The following is a 10,014-nucleotide window of genomic DNA, read 5'->3' as shown; positions in this document are numbered from 1 at the left end:
TCATTGATAACATCCATCATTCAGCAAGCCTTGATACAGCATTCTTTCACACTGCCTTCCAGTCTTCTCTTAGCAGATTTCAGAAGGTCCACTAAAATGCTATGAGTGTATCAAGCCTGCCCTCAAAGATTACATTATAAAAGAAATTTATAATATAGAATATTACCTATTAATTTAATATAGCTAAGAGCATTGAATTAACTGCATTTAATTCTCATTTAAATGAGAATTTCCTCATGGTCTAGAGTTGAGATTAAGAGACTAGATTGTGTCCCATGGAGTCTTGCCTTCCCTTGATCCACTACTTGCCTCTTTGTGCATCATTCAGTATGAGCCCAACCAAATGAAGGCTTTGCACTAGCAAAGTCCCCAAGGAAAACAGGTATTCATCTCTATGTTTCACAGATTAAGAGTTGTTGTTATATAGCCATATTTATTCCAACGTTAAAGTAAATGTGAATATGACCTTTGTGACGATAAGAGTAGAGATTTTGAACACAGAACATTTAAGACTCAAGGTATAGCTAAGAGATACAGCTGCCACTCTGCTTAGCATGCTTCACAGCTGCTTCTCAGGTGAACAGGTGTGGTAAGAGTCAATGACTCCTGATTCTATGAGGTTTGTTCACCATGTTGTCTAGCTCCTACTCCATTTCCTAAGAGATATGCTTCTGTGATAGTGTCAGGTTCAGGAATCAGATTTAAAATGTCTATTTTGTGTTTCATTTTATTAGTTTTACAAAGCTTATATACATGTATATATGTCTGTGTCTCTGTGTCTGTGTGTGTATATATAAGTTTGTGCATGTGTGGTATGCGTACAAGCATGTGTGTGTACATGGGTATGTGTATTTGAGTGGTACGTGTTCGTGTATATGTATGTTTGTATACGTACATGTGTGTGTGCGTATATGTATATGTGTGTGCATATATCTGCATGTTCACCTAGTTCTTTCTGCTGAGAGGACCGAGAGCAGGGATAAGCCAGTAGCAATGAGCAATAAGCCAGTAGCAAACAGCACATATAGTGTGCTGTTTTCTAAATATCACTCCCCATAAAAAGAAACAGGGGTCCTTGGAAAATTCTTGATTCCATATCTAGGACAATGAAAGAACAAGATGACCTTGGTACATCTTATGCCAGAAAACAATTAAGCCTTCCAATAATATTGGAGCTTGTGAAAAGGACTTAAGAGTCAGCTTGAAGTGTTTCCCTCTGACCAATAGGAGATAATTGTCCAGACGGGATCAATATATTTTCCCCTCCTAAATTCATATGTTGAAATCCTAACCTCCAATGTGATGGGATTTGGAGGTGGGGGCTTTGGGAGGTGACTAGGTTTGATGAGGTCATGAGAGTGAGGCACTTATAAGAGGCATCAAAACCGCTCTCTCTCTCTCTCTCCAAGCACACACGAAGAAGAGGCCATATGAGCACACAGTGAGACGGCGGCCACCTACAAGCCAAAAGAAGAAGGCTCAGGGTGACACCTACTTTTATGATGCCTTGTTCTTGGGCTTGTAGCCTCCAGAACTGTGAGAAAGACATTTCTGTTGTCTAAGCTATCCAGCCTATGGTATTTTGTTATAGTACCCTGAGCTGACTAATACAGGAGACAATTGAGCATCAAAATAAATAAGGAATAAGATGAAATCAGAGCCCATTAGTATATTCAGGTATAAATAAATTAATGAATACATAATAAGTGAGAGAAAAGGAAAAGCTGTTTCTTATAGTGAATGCCAATTAACAAATGTAGAAGGAATGATGGCATTGGAAACCTGTCTTCAGAGCATATTAATAACATTCAGGTAAGAATGATCAGTGGATGAAAGTTTGATGAGGAACAGGATAACTGCTTAGTTTTGAAATATTTTCCTACAGAACAGCTTATTAGTTAGAAATGGAGAACAGAAAATTTACAGTAAAAAAACAATCTGGTTACCCAAAGTTAATATCACCAACAAATGGACATCAAGTGTCCCTGGGGCGCATGGTGTTGGAGTTTGTGCCATCTTAGAGGGTGCAATTGGGCAGAACGTCAGTATTATGGAAAAGACAAAGACAAACTGAGGAACGTCTCCAGATTAAAGATGTCACCTAAATGCAGCTAGCAGTCCTGGATTCCATCCTGAACCTGGAGAAAAATAATTACAAAGGACATTATTAGGACAATTAAAATTTGAATAGAGGCTATATTTTAGTTAATAGTGTTGTGTTGATGTTGAATTTCCAGGTTTTTAATTTTGTACTGTGATTATGTAAGGAGTGTCCTTATTCTTAAGTATTTCAGGGGTAATAAAGCTTAATGTCTGTGACTTACTTTCATATGATTCAGAAAAAAACAAAACAAAACAAAGAAACAAATGGAGTGAGAGAGTAAGAGAGAGGTAAAGTAAATGGGGCAAAATGTTTAAAATGGTAAATTTGATAAAGAATTTACAGGATGTCTTTGTCTATTCTTAAGCTTTTCTGCAAGTTTGAAATTTTATCAAAATTAATGGTTACCAAAAGGAAATATCTCAACAAAACAAAACAGAATAAAAAAATTATGAAATGACTTACAGCAATTTCTGCTTGTCTTATATATATATATAAAATCATATATATTTTGTATATATATGTATGTATATGAAAGTTCAGAGTTCAAAGGCTATGTTGAATGATTCAGTATCACAATGTCATCACCAGAATGCCCTTTTGGATTTCTCCCACCCTATGATCCAGGGAAGGATTTCCTCCTTTCCCACACGATGGGCCATTATACATGGATGCCCATCAAGCCTGTACAGTTAGGTCTTCTCATTTAACTGCCACTGAGGCCAGTGCCTTCCTTGGAATCCTGGGGCAGGACCCTTCCAGCCTCAGGGAGCAGCAGTTGACCTCACACCGGCAGCTCCTTTGGACAGTTGCAGGACTTGGAGCTAGACTTTCAGGCCTCCCTGCTCCACCAAGATCTCCAGGAGGGGAAACCCTGGGACTGTTTGTGTCACTATGAGCAAGGACAGAACGCCCTTATTCTGTAGGGTGAATGATTTTAAGCCCCTACAGAATGCCTCAGGAAGGTACTTAAGGCCCACGTCTGCAGTTCTTTTCCTATTAATTTACCAGTAATAACTCAATTACACTTTTTAAAAATATATGCTAAATAGTGTTTATATTTAGAGCTGGGTTTCAGGGCTTCTGCTTTCAAAAGAATACTTTTTTTTTTAGCTAAATTTCTATTTTCTTTTCTTACAAATTATAACAGGAAATGGTGCTTTGAAATACAGGTAGCACTATATTTAAATACATCATGAAATTAATGAATTAGGAAATTAAATGTGTTTATTACTCTTAAACATTCTTCAGCTCACTTTCCTGAATTATCAAGTCTAAAGTTTTGACTGAGATTAAAAATTAAGACAATTTCTGTAAGCTCTTTTTTGGTGTGTATTTAACAATAACAACAAAAAAGCTGTGTGTCCACAATGTACAAATATATATATACACACACACACATATATAAAGAAAATTAACAAAATTTAAATATAAGCTATATTTTAGTTAATAGTGTTGTGTCGATGTTGGATTTCCAGTTTTTTATTTTTGTACTGTGAGTATGTAAGAAGTGTTCTTATACTTAAGTATTTAAGGGGTAGTAAAACTTAGTGTCTGTGACTTATTTTCAAATGATTCAGAAAGAAAAACATATGGAGAAAGAGAGTGAACAAGAGATAAAATAAATGGGGCAAAATGTTTATGTGTATATATGTATATATATGTCTATATATCTATCTTCTGATGCATGTATACACACACACAATTTTTTGAATGTATATATTTCAGATGCTTCTAACTACTCTGCCAGTTAAATACATATTAATACTCCATTTTGTGTCTTAATTCAGATATGCTTTTTAAAAATTTTATTTCTTATTTTTATTTATTTTTTGGCTGCTCTGGGTCTTCGTTGCTGCACATGGGCTTTCTCTAATTGTTGTGAGCGGGGGCCACTCCTCTTTGCAGAGCGCAGGCTTCTCACTGTGGTGGCTTCTTTCGTTGTGGAGCACGGGCTCCAGGTGCTCAGGCTTCAGTAGTTGCAGCACGTGGGCTCAGTAGTTGTGGCGCACTGGCTTAGCTGCCCCGCAGCATGTGGGATCCTCCCGGACCAGGGATCAAACCCGTGCGCTCTGCATTGACAGGTGGATTCTTAACCACTGTGCCACCAGGGAAGTCCCCAGAGATGCTTTTAATATACTTAGGTTCACATAAATCCTAGCAGCTAGAACCAAATTGGTTCCCAGGAATATGTGACCCAATGCCCATACTAGTTTCACTGTTGTTTCTTCCCTGCACGTATTTTGGTTTGCATTTGTCTTGTGTTTTGCCTAAACTTTTTAAATTGTGATTTGTTCGTAGGCAGTTATTTCCTTTTAAATTCCATAAGAATTTGTTCAAGCTTGTGCTAAGTTTGCTTCTTTGATTATTAACATGCAGGGAAGCCACACAAGAAATATTTTTTTCTCCTGAAAGCCCTTCATATCATGTATCACATGTAAGTATATGTGAGATGCAGCTTTATTTCAAAAATTTCCACTATAATCACACTTAATACAAAAACATCATAATTGAGCCTAACAAAGTTTCTGGAGATCAGATTCGAAGAAATGTATTTTTCAAGTTCAGTGATATGAGAATCTGTGATATTACCTCTTACTGTAAGGATACAAGATGCTCTAAGTTTTCCTTAACAATAAAAATATTCAAAATTGTGTAATTTGTTTCTATAGGGCACATCTTTTCTAAGGTGCTCAAAGAATTTGCTTATTTACTGGTAGGCGTTGATTTTGATCCAGCAGAGTCATTATTCTATGACGACTGCTGCTTCACGAAGATTGAATGGCCAGTGGAGACAGTGAGAGTAGGGCTCTTGTGTTCTCCCTGCATTTGGCTCAGAACTCTGAGAGTTCCACTCCAGATCTAACGCTGATATCATATGGGATTTTAGATCCAGATTATAATTTACTGACAGTATATTAGACTTAATCATAAGTTACAATTATAGTTGTTGCCACTGTTCTTGTATCCTGTTTCCCTCTCTCTTGAATTCAGCTTTTGTTTTGCAATAGAGAACATCCTGGAAGAACTCTTTCAGAAAAGTCTGTGTGTTATAAACTTTCTACCTCTTTGTATGTCTACAATTTTCTTTCGTTCTCTTTTATACCTGAGTTTTTATTTGCCAGCACAGAACTTGCTAGGGAGTGATGGGACTAACCATCTCATTAACTGAGCAATCCTTCTGGGAACGGAGGTTTAAGGCTGTTATAGTAATAAGTGGTGTAGACTGTACGTAATGCTTACCAGTAAGCTATTTTACAGATGGGTGTAGTGTAGATTTTCAATGCTTACATTAATATTTACATTAATCTCTAATTAAGAATAAACAGTTCGGAATAGTGACATTTCTTAATTAAGTCCATAAAACTGTCTTTGCCTTGAATTAATGATTTCCCCAACTACGTGGTCTGAACCTAGGAATTCGTCTACTCCTGTTCAATGTTTCTTAAATCCAGCCAGCCACTTCACATTTTCTAAGAGCATTGTGAAAATCCAGGGCTATATATTTTGGTAGCATCTCTAGATTTTTACTCTTTTCTGTTGGTCGTAAATTACTTGTTATGACTCCTTAAACAGTCTTATGCTAAGATTTGCTGTCATGTATCTTTCTCATATCCTCATTTAGGTTGATTAATTTTTTTCCATGTTTGCATTTTATATCTGTTTTTTCTTTCTATATTGCAGCATCAAGGATGAAAAGGATGCCCAGGACTTGATCTTAGAAAAAACCAAAGAAGTGGAGTCTTTACGAAATTCCAGCTTGGTTAAAGGAGCAAGAGTGAGTGTCAGTCACAGCCCAGGAAGACTCATAGAATGGAAAAAAGGAAAGCTAAAAATGATGATACTAAAGTTGCTGACTAATGTCAATTTGTCTAGATCTCAACCTGAAAAATGCCTTTTCATAAGAGATGAGCCCTGCTTTTTTGGGAGGGGAGGCAGCTATCGTAGTTATAAGCAGAAAAATGAGACTGTTCATATGAATCTTTAATAATATCCCCAAATTTAATGAAAATAATACAATTTAACAATCAGTTTTTCTATTCACTATTCAAGAAAACTAATGGTCCCCAGCACCTCCTAAGTTTTTCTAGAAGTGATTTAAAATTTTGTAAATATAAGATGGAAATCAAAACCTTCTTATCTGATTTTGTAGAAAATGCCAGGGGCAATGGAGCGATTTGATAAACTGGATATGTCAGCTATGCTTAAGTTGGAGCCGGCTTTCGACAGAGAGCGAATTTCCAGAAAGATCCTCCCAGAGGCTGCTCCAAGCACTCTAAACTGGTGAGACCGACTGACACCATTTTTAAAACGACTTATTTATAATCTGGTTGCAAAGTACTTAAAGCATAGTTATGTGTTTAGTTTCTTCCTATGACATAAAGTTTAGTGTTTTTTTTTAAAGAATAGTTTTTTTCTGTGAAGTGAAAAGTAATGAAAATTTGAAAGCAATTAGTTACTTTTAACATATGTACTTTCAACAGGCTTTAATTGATTCTGGCATCTCTACAAAATGGTATCAATAATACTGAAAACTGAATCATCTGTGAATGAAGTTTCTGTTGTTTTCTCCTTATTTGCAAAATTTCCTTGATTCACAGGCACCCAAAATCCTCTAGTAAGAAACACCTCGTATATGTAGGAAAAAAATTTTTGAATGAAAATAGAATGAGGTAAACTCAAAATGTGGCCTATTTCCCATAGACCTTTAACTTCTAAAGGGTCTACTGAGGTGGGTTTTCTCATATTTTTAATTATAGCTTGTAACTTGTATATTGCAACATGTATATTTTTTAAAGGGCTCCTCTCTCCATTCTGTTTGCTGGTTAGTGAAGCAGTTTGTTTCATTCTTACCACAAAAATAGAGCAAATTAAACTCCAACACTGTAGATGATAATCATACAAATAGACAATAAACATAGCTAATGAATACATCAGTGTAGGTGAGGTGGTGTAATATTGGAGAGTAAAAGGAAGAAAAGAAAGAAAATTCAAACCAGTGTGAAAAACTATATATGACATCCATTTCTTACATAAACATGCTCCAAAAGAGTCATTTTAGTGAGATGAGAAGAAACATAAGCCTCTGAGGGCCACTTTCATGCCTAAAGCCTTATTCACTTAACTGTAATCGTTAACATGTGGATCAACTTCAGTGCAAGAAGTTGAATTATTTAAAGCCAAAAGCTTTATATGCTGCAAATGATCCAGTTATAAGACCAGTATACTTTATTAAACATGAAAAGGAAAAGACATTTCTCATTGTGTGAATGATACAGTGTAAAGAGCTATCAAATAACATCTGTGTAATCGTCCACAATAAACATGTTATTTCATCTTATGCTTAGGGCATCTCAGTTCTCATATCTGCTCAAAAGTAGGCATGTAAATCAGATTGAAAGTTAATAAATATACACATTTATTTGCTCCATCATTTGGGTTCCTTATGAAACAAACCTTGATGCAGTTGTCAAATCTTTCAGTGGAACTACTTTTTTTCAGCATCATGTTATATTTCCTAAAAACATGTTTGTCATGGGTAAAATTTTTCAGTTCATACCAGTCACTTCCCAGTTTTGGAATGCTCCCATGTGTTGCAGCATGAGGCAAACCACTCTGGCGATGGGGAAGTCGGCTGTTGTTCAAATTGGACAGAGTCGAGGCAACACGGGTCCGCGTGTTCAGAGCTGTAAGAGGCAGAGTGGGATGCGGCAAAGCACAGCTGCGGAGACGTCATGGGACACTCCCTCAGACTTGCATCACGATGCCCCTCATCCTCCTCCGCTCTTCATCCTCCGCGAGCCCGCTTTAAGCCATTTTCAACTATCTCTTAACCTTTTTGTTCTCCACTAAGATTTCCTGACATTTGCCCATGACTCTGGAAGCTAAGAGTGTGTCACCCTTTTCAATACATGGATTTCTTAAATTTTTGTCATTATGAGGGTATTAATAATATGAGAATTTAATTTAAAAAAACAACTGTGGATGTTACTTTTAACTGAAGGGGTATTTTATTGTCTTAACAGAAGCCACTTCTTAGGCAAATGAGTTAGTGGAGCTTCTACCTGTGTGAGTTCCCCTTTCCTTTCATGCCACAGTTTTTTGACTCACACTGGATTGGATTAGAGTCCCATGACTCTGGGCCTGTGCCAGCTGATGAATATTCTGGAGGGGAGGGAGTAGGCTCATAAGGAATTCAGGATAGGCAAACTCTGGAAGTAAATATTTGTCCAATAAATAGTTGTGAGTGGACTTTTTTTCTGGACAATAGAAAAACCAATGTCAATATATAGAAATAAATATATATCACATTGATATACTCAAATCAAATGTATTTCTATATATGAAGAAGAAATATTAAATAATTACCTTTTTAAACACACACCATTTACAATAGCATAAGAAATCAAGTATTTAGAAACAAATCTAACAATAGCTAAAAGGCCTCTAGGAAGAAATATTATAAAATTTAAAGAGGGACACTTGAAAAGGCCTAAGTTAAATAGAGAGTTATACTATAATCCGAGATTGAAAGACTCAATATTATAAAGATATTAATTCTCCCTTAACTGATAATGTATCAATTCAATCAAGATTCCATCAGGATTCCAGTTATAGGACTAGTATACTTTATTTAAACATTTCTCAGTGTGTGAATGATACAGTGTAAAAAGCTATCAAAGAACATCTGTGTAATCTTTCAGAATAAATATGTTATTTCATCTTATGCATAGGGCATCTCGGTTCACACATTTGCTCAAAAGTAGGCATGTAAATCAGATTGAAAGTTAATAAATATACACATTTATTTGCTCCATTATTTGGGTTCCTTATGAAACAAGGAATGTTATTTGGAATGTTGTAAGACGTTCAGCTTGACTGAAGACTAACTGTATTAGCCCCACATTCCAGTTATGTGGGATCCAATTATAGGTCAGTCTCTTGCACTTAGCACTTAATGATGTCTTCCCTTCTTTCTGCCTCTTTTAGTAAAATGAAAGCCAGAGAGAAGTACCAATCTGACCTGTGGTTAGAAATTGAACACCTGAATAAGGGTGAGGAACTCAGATCTAAAAGGGTATGGGGCTAACTGTTGCCTAAATCAGGACCTATTGCGCTACACTTCCATGGGCCCAGCTGGCTACAAGGGAGCCAGTTTACTATGAAGGTGGGAGATTAGCTCTTGTAAGCCAGTTTAGAGCCCAAGGTTAGTGTGTGTGTGTGTGTGTGTGTGTGTTTCTACTCTCATTTGGTAAAATATTCGAAGAGCCATTTTGTTGGGTTTTATTTTATACAATTTAGAGATTTTTCTATCACAAAGAAAGCAAAATATTATGCTTAACTGGAACTACCTTTTTTTCAGCATGACGAAATATTTCATAAAACATGTTTGTCATTGGTAAAATTTTTCAATTCATACCAATCACTTCCCAGTTTTGGAATGCTCCCATGTGTTGCAGCATGAGGCAAACCACTCTGGCGATGGGGAAGTCGGCTGTTGTTCAAATTGGACAGAGCCGAGGCAACACGGGTCCGCGTGTTCAGAGCCGTAAGAGGCAGAGCGGGATACGGCAAAGCGCAGCTGCGGAGACGTCATGGGACACTCCCTCAGACGTGCATCTCGATGCCCCTGATCCTCCTCCGCTCTTCATCCTCCGCGAGCCCGCTTTAAGCCATTTTCAACTATCTCTTAACCTTTTTGTTCTCCACTAAGATTTCCTGACATTTGCCCATGACTCTGGAAGCTAAGAATGTGTCATCCTTTTCAGTACATGGATTTCTTAAATTTTTCTCATTATGAGGGTATTAATAATATGAGAATTTAATTAAAAAAAAAACTGTGGATGTTACTTTTAACTGAAGGGGTATTTTATTGTCTTAACAGAAGCCACTTCTTAGGCAAATGAGTTAGT

This window comes from Balaenoptera physalus (genome assembly GCF_965194825.1).
Source record: "Balaenoptera physalus genome assembly, contig: SUPER_7_unloc_1, whole genome shotgun sequence".
NCBI classification, from domain to species: Eukaryota; Metazoa; Chordata; class Mammalia; order Artiodactyla; family Balaenopteridae; genus Balaenoptera; species Balaenoptera physalus.
The sequence above is the reverse complement of the archived record's forward strand: the minus strand, read 5'-3'. Positions refer to the sequence as shown.